This window comes from Gorilla gorilla, chromosome 4 (genome assembly GCF_029281585.2).
Source record: "Gorilla gorilla gorilla isolate KB3781 chromosome 4, NHGRI_mGorGor1-v2.1_pri, whole genome shotgun sequence".
NCBI classification, from domain to species: domain Eukaryota; kingdom Metazoa; phylum Chordata; class Mammalia; order Primates; family Hominidae; genus Gorilla; species Gorilla gorilla.
The window spans coordinates 100,616,356-100,629,200 of record NC_073228.2 but is presented as its reverse complement, the minus strand read 5'-3'; the positions used below and the strand labels follow the sequence as shown (position 1 = coordinate 100,629,200).

Here is a 12,845-nt window from a genome sequence, read left to right as displayed (position 1 = left end):
CCTGTCACCTGCTGTCTATTTCAGTATTGGAGTAAGACATAGAGACAGTGTTCTTCTATAATAGTTATAAACATTAAATGTGTTTTTAGCCAGGAATCTGTTTATTTAAGTCAGTAACTGGGCCAGGACAAAATTTAAGTTTATGCGTAAGTCAAGCACATATTATTTTTAGTTTAACTAAAGCTCAAAGGCAACTATTTTAGACGAGATCCCCTTTATCTTTTATTTTCCCCAACTAGCTGTGGAAGGCCAGTGGAAAGATACATTTTTCTACCTTTTCTCTCCATGTTGTCAGAGAGAAGGGGAAGATGTGTTGGTTTGAGCAGCTTAATAACATGCCCAAGAGCCACTGAATGCACAAACACAACTGCTCCTCTTACATTCTCACTCCTAATTTTCTTTATGATCTGCCTCAAAAACTACATGTTCAAATTAGCTAAAATCAACTTTAATTGTACTTTTAGTTTTGAAATCTTCAGCGTTTTTATCTGACATACTGCTCTGTAACTGATGTAAAATTGTTTTATGAATATGGTGATTTATGGCTCTACCTGGGTTATAATCTTTGCATATTTGTAGCCATTACAATGGGATTGAATGAGATAGGCACACCTAAGGCTAACGCTTCTTGGGTTGTAGTCCCACCAACATTCATCAGGGACCTACCATGGTGTATAGGTTATATCATTTAAATTGCACACCTGAATTTTTTTGGTACTTTCAAAAAATTTCCGTAGCTTTGGAGGCACAAGTGGTTTTTGGTTACATGGATGAATTGTATAGCGGTGAAGTCTGAGATTTTAGCGCACCTGTCACCCAAGTAGTATACATTGTACCTCATGTGCCATTTTTTTATTCTCACTCCTCTCCACACTCCCCATTTCTGAATCTCCGGTGTCCATTATACCACTCCGAATGCCTTTGTGTACCCATAGCTCAGCTCTTACTTATAAATAAGAACATACAGTATTTGGTTTTTCATTCTTGAGTTACTTCACTTAGCCATAAAATAATGTCTTTTGCAGCAACTTGTATAGCGCTGGAGGCTTTTTTTGGCTGAGTAGTATTCCATGGTGCATATATATACCAACTTTTCTCTATCCACTCATCAGTTGATGCGCGCTTAGGTTGGTTCCGTATCTTTGCAATTGTGAATTGTGCTACAATAAACATAGGCATGTAGGTGCCTTTTTAATATAACGACTTTTTTTCCTTTGGGTAGATACCCAGTAGTGAGATTGCTGGATCGAACAGTAGATCTACTTTTAGTTCCTTGAGAAATCTCCGTACTGTTTTTTTTATAGAGGTTGTACTAATTTACATCCCCACTAGCAGTGCATTTGTGTTCCTTCTTGTTACCACATCCATGCCAACAGCTATTGTTTTTTTTTACTTTTTAATAATGACCATTCTGACTTGAGTAAGGGCACACAGATTTTATAAAAAGATACTATCACATATTACCAAGAAGGACATGGAGGTTCAGACATCAAGTCCAGAATCAAATCCAGGGTACCATGCTGCAATTGGATGGATGGACTTTTAAATAAATGATACCAAGAAAACCGGAAAGCCATTTGGAAAAATATGAAATTAGATCCCTACATAAGAAGGAACTCCAAGAGGATTAGGGATCAAAATGTAAAAACTAAAACCATACAAAGACTAGAAGAAAAACATGGGTAATTTTCTTTTTAATCTCAGTATAGGGGAAGTCTTTCTAACTTTTTCAAAATACAGAAGGAATAAAAGAAACAATTTAAAAAACCTGATAGCAACAATAACAAAGAATATTGCATGGCAAAAACCACATCAAAGTCAAAAGACAACTTATATACTAATAGAATATATTTTCAACATATATCACAGACCAAGGACTAACATCCCTAATGTATAAAGAACTCTTAAAACTTGAGGGACAAAGGGGCAAAACCAATAGAAAATGAGGAAAAGAGGGAAGACAATTTACAGAAAAAAATGGTATGAAAATAGCTCTTGTGCAAATAAAAAGATGTTCAGTCACTAACAATTTGATAAATAAATATTACAACATTGAGATTACATTTCTTGCCAATCTGATCAACACTTGTTAAAATGTATGACAACACATTCTTTTGCAAAGATGTAGGGAAAAAGTATTATAAATTGTTGGTGCAAATGCAAACTGGTACAACCATTCTAAGAGAAGTTGATCATTTCTAGCAAAGCTGTATAGGCACTTACCTTTTGATCAGGCAATCCCAATTCTAGAAATCTATACCTCCAGCAATACAAATACACATTCAGAAGGTTATTCATTATTCCATTGCATGCATTGCAAAATATTAGAGGTATTATAAGTTTCTACATAAAGAAGAGTAGTTGGATAAATTATGGAGTACTATACAGCAGTAATACAATTAATGAGGAAGATATTTATGAATTGATAGAAAGTGGTTTCCAGGATACCATTAAGTATATAAAAAGCAAAGTATGAAAGCATATCTACGGTAAGCTATCTTAGTTTGTCTGCCTGTTTGTGGAAAAAAAAAAAAACCACACAAACACAAAAAACAACCCAGGAAGAATAAAAGAGAAAATAATGACTACAAAGTGTGGGTGGGAATAGGGTGGCAAGCACGAGGGACCGAGGCAGGGCAGAAGGTAACTAGTGGCTCTGCTCTGAGTGTGCTCTTTCATACAGTTCTGACTTGTAGAACCATGGTCATGTTTCACACTCATTTTATTTCAAAATCTTATTGTACTTCCAGTTTTGAAAAATTAAATTCATCTCAGATGTGGAAGCAACCCCAAATGGAATAAAAATGTGAACAAATATACCTAACTAAAATACTAATCAACAATATAATCCCAGTCAAGGAGGTGGGAGGGGAGAGAAGGACAAAGCTAAGTAACTTTGTAAAATAATTAATAACTCTAAGGCTAAGGACAAAATGAACTATACAGATAGTACTCTAGTTAGTGAATTTATTTTTCACAATTGTATGCGTTAGAAATTCTAAAATTACTTTATGTGTACTCTATGACTGAGAAAACAAGTATGTATATTGTGGCTAATGTGGTCCAGAAGTCTTGTTGGAGAAAGGAATTGCAAATAAGGAAAGGATGAAGACTAGAAGGAATTCTGTGATGTTGGATTGGAATTGGAGGTATCAGTTATAAACTCAAGTCATGGATATACACACACAGATGAATAGATATAGAAATAGATATAGATCTATGTACATATATGGCTGTGCCCATTCCTAGATCTGCTCACTGAAAAGGTTAGAACCAATGAGAATCCAGTAATAATGAGCAACTTAGTTCCAGATCTTGAGAAATTCCATATCCATCATGATTTTTAAAAACCCTCATGGTAACCTAAGGATAAAATAAACATCCTCAATTGGACAAAGAATATCTGTAACACCTACAACATACATTCTGCTCAGTGGTCAAAATATTGAAAGTAGAAAAGACAAATGTTTAAGGTGATGAAAATCCCAGTTACACTGATTTGATCCTTACAAATTATATGAGTGCATTAAATGATCACATGTACTTTGAAAATATGTACATCTATTATGTATTAATGAAAAGAAAGCTAAAAAAAGAATTTGGCGAATAAAAAAGAAATACTGAAAGTTTCCCTTTCAAGACAGGTTGTCTTCCATCAACACTTCCATTTCACATTGTGCTGGAAGCCCTACCTGGTGCTGGAAGGCAAGAAAAGAAACGGTGTAAGAATAAAAAATAAAGAGCCAAAATTATCATTATTTGTACATGTATGGTTTTGTATGTTTAAAAATCTAAAGAATCCACAGTGTCCTTATTATAATTGAAAAGATAGCTGAGCAAATTTGCAGGATAAAAAATATACAAAAACACAAAATTCAATGTTATTTGTAAATGACAAAATATAAAAAGAATAAAATTTAAATAAAGAGAACATTTACACTATTATAAAATATCAAATACTTAGAAAAAAAATCTGCCAAAAGATATGCCAGACTTATACAGAGATGATTATACAAATTTATGAGAAAAACAGACCTAAATAAATAATTGATACATATACTGTGTTCATAGATTAGAAGACTCAATACTATAAAGAAGTAAATTCTTGCCATATTGATCTATAAATCCAATGCAGTCAAAATCAAAATCCCAGCAGGATTTTTATTAGGAACTTGAAAATCTGTGCCTAAGATTTAAGTGGAATAACAAGGAGTGAAGAAGAACTACAATACTCCCAAAGAACAACTTGGGAGCACTTGCTGTATTGGATGTCAAAGCCATTACAAATCTGTAGCCAGCAATGTTGTATTTCTTGAGCTATTTAATGACTGCCCAGGTGTTTACCATATACATTAGGTTATACATTTATGCTTATGCACTTTTTTGGGAGAATAGACAATTTTTACTGTATTACGTTTCACAATAAAAGTGCCATTTGAAAAAGGAAATTAAAAATGATTCCCTCTTTCTGTCATTTCAACCAAGATTGATTTGTGGGTATTAAATGTTTGGGCTGCAAATGGCTCAAAGCCATGTAATATGCGATTTGCTCAGTGGTATTTTGGCTAAATGCTCCTTGACCTGAGTAGAACTAGCTGAGAAAAATCTCAAGTATACTGACAATACCATGTAAGAATGAACTATGTAAAACCCAGGACTTTTATTAAATACCTTTTGTATATGTATCTTGGGCCTGGACCTTGAATTCAATTAAGTAATGACCCTTTATGTGAGGCCCCATTTCAATATGTCACAGACAGTAAATACTGTCATTTTTGACTGAACAAAGGAGTTCCTGAGTAATAGTGAGAGAAAAATAACATAGAAAAACAGTTTATAATATCTATTTCAAAAGGAAGATAAGTTTTTTAAAAAGCTAGATAGCATGTTTCTTTTACCAGAACCTTTTCTGTAGTTTTTTTTTCTCAATGTCAGTAAAAGTGTGTTCACATCTAGCCTGGGCATCTTAAACAAAAACCAAACCAAAACAAAACAAAACCTTTAGACCTAGTCTTCCCAGAAAATCTATCACACATGTTTCTCAAAGTATTTTGGTAGCCTGTTTTCTCCCTCACTTCACCCTCAATCATAATCATCTTCTTTGCTTCTACATCCTCCTCCAAAATTTTCTTCTCCATCTTCTACTTTTTACTTCTGACTCACTTTATCTGTTTCTGTGTCTTCAAGTCAAAATAGAGAAGTTAAAAATGCAAGAGGTTCATAAAAAGAATAAGAGGTGAAGATAAAATGAAAGTCAAATGAACAGAGGTGGTGAAAGAAAGAAAGATAAAGGGGAAGAGAAGGAGAGTTTAGTTATGGGTAGGGAAGGCAGAGAAGAAGCAGAAGCAGAGATGGAGGGGGGTGAAATCGATCTGTGGGATTTAAGTGGGGTACCACCTTCTATACCCCACTAATCCAAATATGACTGACAAAGCCATTTAAATAGTCCTTTAACACAAATTTATATCAGTCAGAATAGACTGAATCTGTGAAACAGCCATTTCCTGTAAATGGAGGTTAAGTATTTTTAAGAAAATACTTTCAGAAGAGCAGGAATTAGTATTGTGTTTATGTCCTGGATAAGATCAGGAAATTAAGCTTAGAGTTGCAGAGCATAGTTGGAAAACCAGGAAGGACCTGTGTCTTCCCTGCAATGTGGTTTCCCCAAGAAGCTGTGTGCTCTCAAAGTTAACTTTGAGAATTTGAAATGCTCCATGATAATGTCCTTTTGTAAATCAAAAAACAACCCACACACAGGATTTGATTTCACTGGAAAGAACACTTGACATTTACTGGACCTTTTCCAAATCCGCCCTAATTCACTGCGCACCATCAGTGTATTACACAAGAGAGAAATGAAGCTGAGTTTCAAATTACAAATGATTTAGAGAAAAATAGCTGCCATCAAATGTAAATTAGTCTCCATGAATAAAACTCGACACTTACATTGTCGTCAAGCTGCTGTATACATATGTCTACCTGGGACACCTTACCACCTTTCCCAGATAAGAAACAATAATAAATATCTTAGATACACGTTATCACGTGTATCAGTCCACTTTCATGCTGCTATAAAGAAACTTCTGAGACTCGGTAATTTATAAACGAAAGAGGTTTAATTGACTCACAGTTTCACATGGCTGGGGAAGCCTCAGGAAACTTACAATCATGACGGAAGGCAAAGGAGAAGCAAGGACCTTCTTCACAAGACAGCAGGGAAGAGAAAGACAGGGATGGAGGAACCGCCGAACACTTATAAAACCATCAGGTAGTGAGAACTCCCTCACTATCATGAGAACAGCATGGAGGAAACTGCCCCCATGATCCAATCACCTCCCACCAGGTTTGTCCCTTGACACATGGGGATTACAATTCGAAATGAGATTTTAGTGGGGACACAGAGCCAAACCATATCATCTTGCTAGCAAATGTATCAGAATATCGGTGCAGAAAGGCATGTTAGGGAGACTCTCATTTAACCCTTTTAAATTTTTATTGAGAAGTGGATACCTGGGAATGAGAGTCAAAATAATAATGATGATGAATATTTATTGATTATTTACTGTATGCCACCAATTTAAGTGTATTAATTTATATTTAATAAAGTCCTTATAACAACCCAAGAAAGCATGTACTACTAATATGCCTATTTTACATTTTATAGATAAGAGTCTTTATTTGTAGAGGAGAGGTACTATTTAAGTAAATGATAGCCTGTTGTACTAATATTCAGTGGAAATTGTAGTTTAGTGGCTTATACAAGATCTCCACAATATTTAATGACTAGCTACTTGATGTCAAGTGCTGGGCTAAAGTGCCAAAGAAGTGATAGTAGACAAAACACAAGTGGTTCCCAGACCTCATGGAGCTTAGAATCTAGGGGCCAAAAGCAATCAATTAAGAAAGCAATAACATAAAAATTTGCACTGTTAGGGTAAGTAAAGGAAGACTATGGTAAGCAAACAGCAGATATATCTAACCTGGTTGGGAAGAGTCAGTGCTGGGGAACAGGGTTGGGTACAGTTCATTCACAGAACTGGCATCCAGATTCCTTGATTCCTAGGCCAGGGCTCTTTTCAAGACCCCGTGCTATACTGCTTCATTGTACCTCCGTAGGGAAAAGGCTTAATCAGCTATTATTAGTGCTGTCCACCTGCGCTGCTCTGTTTGATTAGTGAGCAGTTACAGTCAGCGTTGGTCATGCTCAGGCAAATGGAGCACTTATCTACTTCAAGCTGGGACTTAATCACTTGATGTACATCAGCACTTAGCACAAAACTTGACTTCTCAAATAAAAGCATGCTTGTATTGTGCCTATTATAAGTATTAAAACATGACCTGCGATATTCACTGACTAATGGTTGAGAAGGGAAAACTACCCTCAAGTTAAGATAAAAAATATATTATTAATTTAGTAAATTTAGTCTAAAACCCTCAAATAACACGGATCAGACGATAAAACAAAATGAGAGACCCAGGCATGTTTTACCTCTGTAGGCCATTCTCGAGGGTTCATTCAGAATCATTCTATCTAATCTAAAACCTTCACTAGGATGGCTATCATTAAAAAGATGGGCAATGACCAGTGTTAGTGAGGATGTGGAGATATTAGAGTCTTCCTACTTTCCTGATGAGAATGAAAAATGGTGTGGCTGCTGTGGAAACAGTTCTAGAAAATTCCTCAAAAAGTTAAATATAGAGGTGCTATATGATCTGACAATTCTACCGTTACATACCCAAGATAACCAAAAAGAAGTCCAGATAAAAACTTGTCTACACATGTTCATAGTAGCATTATTTGTAATAGACAAGAAGTGGAAACAATTCAAATGTTCATCAGCTGATGAATGGGTAAACAATATGTGAGATATCCATAAAATGGACATTATTCAGTCATAAAAAGGGATGAAGTAATGAAATATGCTACAGCATGAAGGAATCTTGAAAGCATTCCATTAAGTGAAAGAAGCTAGACATAAAATGCCATATATTGTATGATTCCATTTGTGTGGAATATCTCCAATGTCTCTAGACAGAAAGCAGACTAGTATTGCCAGAAGCTGGAGGAGGAGGCAATGGAGAGTGATTGCTTGCTAATGGGTATGGGGTTTTGGGGGAGGGAGATGATTGTTCGAAAATCAGGTAGTGTGTGGTAGTCGCACACAATGCAACTAGCCGACTAAATAATACACTTTAAAGTGGTGAATTTTATAGTATGTGACTTATACCTCAATAAAGCTATTATCTAAAAAATTTGTGGTCTATCGATGGACATGTAGTTTATACAGAAATCATGACTATGTTTAATATGTTCACATATTTCTGTCCACCTCAAACAAGTATAAAATTGAGGAAAATGTGAGATAATTGAAGCCTAAAAATACTTTTACTGTAAATATGCAGCTACTTTATGCAAGCATGATTTCTTCCACTCCATTGTCTCTGTTCTTATTTCAATTTAAGTATGCAAACAGAGCTATCGAATGTCACTTTTAATTCTAACCTGATTCTTTATATTTGAGGGTTGGTTTTTTTTTGTACTTAGAATTTATTTATTTATTTTACTTTAAGTTCTGGGACACATGTGCAGAATGTACAGGTTTGTTACATAGGTATACATGTGCATGGTGGTTTGCTGCACCTATCAACCCATCATCTAGGTTTTAAGCCCCACATGCATTAGGTATTTGTCCTAATGCTCTCTCCCTTTTGCCCTCCAACCACCTGACAGGCCCCAGTGTGTCATGTTCCCCTCCCTGTATTTGAGTTTTATTTCTTTTCTAATCATATTCTCCTTACAATTCTTCTCTCTGTGTCCATGTTCTCCACGGTCTCAAGTGACTCTTCTCATTCTTTTGTGACTCTCATAATAGTCTTCTTCTGGGTTATGTCATGAAAACCCTTGTCAAAGTGCAGCTAATATGCAGGACATTGAAACTCCAACCACTTGAAGAGGATCATCCCACTGGATCAAAGCCTCTTCTACTTCAGTGGCGTCAGGGCTATTTGTCAGCGCTATTTGTCTAGCTGTTGACCTGTGTATTTTCCACCCCTTTTGGCTGGATGGGTCTAGAATTGTTAACTAAAGAACACTGGTTGCTAAGCCTGGAAAGACCAAAGCTGTTCACTGACTGCTTCCTGTTTGCACCGTATGGTACGGGCAGAAGGGAAGATGGAGCCTTATTCTGCTTACGTCTGTTTGTACAGAAGATGAGGGAGGCTTTTTGTGTCTTGCTTACCTAGACACACTCAAAACTGATTTCAGAGCCAATCTGCAGTAAAATCCAAAAATGTGCTATGCATAATTACACAAGCAAACACAGTGTCCCAAGACAAATATGTTCTATTAGTAAGCAGTCCAGAATTAAGTAAAAGCAGGTGTTTCCTATATTGGGTCTGATTGCCTACATGTGTGGCTACTCAGAAATTATTTCTTAATTATTCTGCAGGGTTAGCTCCAGCAGAGAGAAAGAGAGAAAACTCCATGGGAGTTCTGAGGGCTCTCTGGCCCTCTGTTGAATTAAAGCTTAAGCAGCTGAATCCTGTAATTACTATACTTAATTTTTTTAAAAGCCATCATGGCCCACTTTTTTCTAAGTCAGCAAATTACACATTTCAACTACTATATTAATTTTCCTCTTGATGTTATTTCTGGAGGATCGCAGGCTTTATTCACCCAGTGCCCCATTTTGACAGGGACTTTACCTAACTTTGTGCCACATGGTTGGCATGCAAAATGCTCCTGAGTTTGAGATCTACATTACAATATACGACCACGAGAGAAATGAATGATATAAAAAGGGTGGTCATCTCCTTAACACAAGGAGGCCTTCTGTCATGTTCGTATTGCCAAGACGGGAGCACCCTAACCAGCCCTAGAAAGCAGACATTTATTTCTGTTAAGGAGAAAGAACTGATGATTTTATTCACTTCTCACTCTTAGCATTTTCCATGGATTAAGCAGAAGGGACAGTGTTGGGAGCCAGGATATTGCTCGATCCTGGGGACAAACTGTATACAGTATAGAAGCACTCACTTTATTCTTGGCATCACATTAGGTACCAAAACATGAAAAAGTTTACACATTTAGTCTCTACCTTCAAACCACCTTCAAGGACATTAAAACTAATTTGGTACCTAGAATGCATAAATAAAGGTAATAAATAATTAAAAGCAATATATGCTGAATGCCGAAAACTGTCATACACTCCCACGTTATGGGCAATTTTAGTAGGGTGAGATATGAGGGTGTGAGCTGGATAAAGATGATGTGCAAAAGTTGGGGAACCTAGACTCTTATCAGCTTATTGAAGTAATTAATAATACTAAAAAAGAATTACTTCTGAAAATTCTTATGACATCCCTTAAAAGTTTAAATCAAGGACGTTAAAGATTAAAAGGGTTGCACAATGAGGCCCATTTCCCACACATGGAGAAAACTGGACCCTGGACTCAAAGTAGTTAGAATTAATGCTAAAGTCCTGAGCTTCTAACTGTGTAGGATTCCCTTTTCTTCTGAAATTATATCCATTCTTACTTTTTTGTGCTATTCTTTCTTTTATTAAATTGTGGTGGGTGATGACAGATGGCAAGATTTGTTTGTGTCTTTCCTTGGCAAAAACCTGAAAGTTGGCAACTATGTGTTTACCCTCCTCCTCCATCCTTAAATTTTACGGATTCATGAAATCTCAAAGTGTAGTAATGACTTCTCCAGATCTAAGTTTCTGTAAAGAGCCAGATAGTAAGTATTTTAGACTTTGCAGACCATACGGTATCTTTTGCAACTGTTTGACTCTGCCAGCATAGTGTAAAAGCAGCCATAGACAACATATAAACAAATGAGTGTGGCTGCATTCCAATAAAATTTCATTATGAACATTGAAATTTGAATTTTCTAACTTTTTCTGTCTTACAAAATATTATTATTAGTCTCAGTTTTTTTCAACTATTTTAAAAAGAAACAACCATTCTTAGCTTTGTGGCTATACAAAAATAGGTGACTGGACAGATTTGGTCCTGGAGCCATAGTTTCCCAATCTCTGCTCTATATGAAAACAGACTGGGCGAGCTGTTAACCCATGAAGTCAGCAGCAAGACTTATCCTGACAATTTCCTTTTATGTAAATATACGTCATCCTTCATTAATTTTCCAAAGCAAAATCAGGAATGTAAAAAGAATGAAATGAGTTAAGTTTTAAAACCCAATTACAAGCTGCACAAATGAGTCATAAACCCATAATAGGGAAACATGACAGCTGTCTTCCTATGTGGCCTTGGTCAGGTATGTGTCCCCACAGCATCCTTTTGTTAGGTGTGGTGGCTTCCAAGTGGAGGACCGTGACGGTTCATTCTGGGTTGAGGAAGATAAGAGACCATCCAGACTCCGTCAAAAAATGTAATTCAAATTGGAAGAGAAAAGAGAGTCAAGAATGCCAAGAGATTTGCTTGTGCAAAGTGTGCAGGTGGGAAGAAGACTATGCCAGGTAGAGAGAAGAGCAAGGGCGAAGGCACTGAGGCAGGAGTGAGTTTAGTACATTTGAGAAGGCAGCCAGGGTGGCTGGAGCAACATAGGTGAGGTGGAACATGGGAGGAGACGAGGAGGGAACGTAGCCATATCCAGGGCCTCGTTAGTCAATCTAAGAGCTGTATTCCGAGCGACATGGAAAGTTATTGGAGAGTTTTGACTAGAAGGATGGCATGATTTAGCTCCTTTTTAAAGAGGATTATGCTGACTGTTGTGTTGAGGGCAGACCATGGCAGATGGCCAAAGGGTAGAAAGAGAGATAGGTGACTTAAAGTGTTGTTTCGGTAGTTTAAATGAGAGTGATGTTGACTTGGGCTAGAGCAACGGAAATGGGTCTGAAGCAAAGAATGGGGAGCTTTGAGAGATCTAAGAATTAGTCAGATGTGAGGATTGATTTCGTGTGAGGAATGATGGAGAAGGAGAAATCAGGGAGGGTGCTAATAACCTCTGGGTGGTAGCAATATAACTGCTGTCTACCAGCATTAGTCTGTTCTCACACTGCTAATAAAGACATACTCGACACTGGGAAATTTATAAAGGAAAGAGATTTAATTGACTCACAGTTCCACAGGGTTGGGAAGGCCTCAGGAAACTTACAATCATGGCAGAAGGGGAAGCAAACACATACTTCTTCACACAATGGTAGGAAGGAGAAATGCCAAGCAAAAGGGGCAAAAACCCCTTATAAAGCCATCAGATCTCGTGAGAACTCACTATCATGAGAACAGGATGGGGGAATTGCCCCCATGATTCAGTTATCTCCACCTGGTCCCTCCCACAACAAGTGGGGATTATGGGAACTACAATTCAAGATGAGATTTAGGTGGGGACACAGCCAGACTATATCACTACCTCTCTAGATCCCTCATGAGACAAAAGCCCAAGGAGGCCAAGAATATGTCCACATCACTTACAATTTTATGCCAGTGCCTGGTACAGGGTAGGCACTCAATTGTTTAAGTAAATTAATGAATGAAATATATTGGGCATATTAAAGGGAGATTATCGAACCAACATGGATTAGTCAAGAATTCAGAATAATAGTCTTGATATTCTTGTATTCTTGGACAAGTTGAATGTTAAACCATCTAGATTTCCAAATGGTGGCAGTGGGTGCTGAGGAGTAGTTATATATTACTGTAACTGTATACTTGTAAGAGATTTTGCCTCTAGGAAAACCTGCAAAGGGAATGGAGGTTTTCATGATAGCGTGGGTCACAATGTGAAAGCCCAGACATGTATGTTTAGCTCACTAAATATTGGCCCCTACAAAGTTTTAAACACTTTGATTTAGTTTCCAGCATTAAAAATAAGCAGAATT

General features: G+C 36.8%; 1 pseudogene; it reads right to left on the bottom strand.

Annotated features, from left to right (window-relative positions):
- The window catches only part of LOC109026772 (NADH dehydrogenase [ubiquinone] 1 alpha subcomplex subunit 5-like), a 30,972-nt pseudogene extending 25,834 nt beyond the window's left edge, over positions 1–5,138 (bottom strand).
- Positions 5,139–12,845: the final 7,707 nt, after the last annotated feature.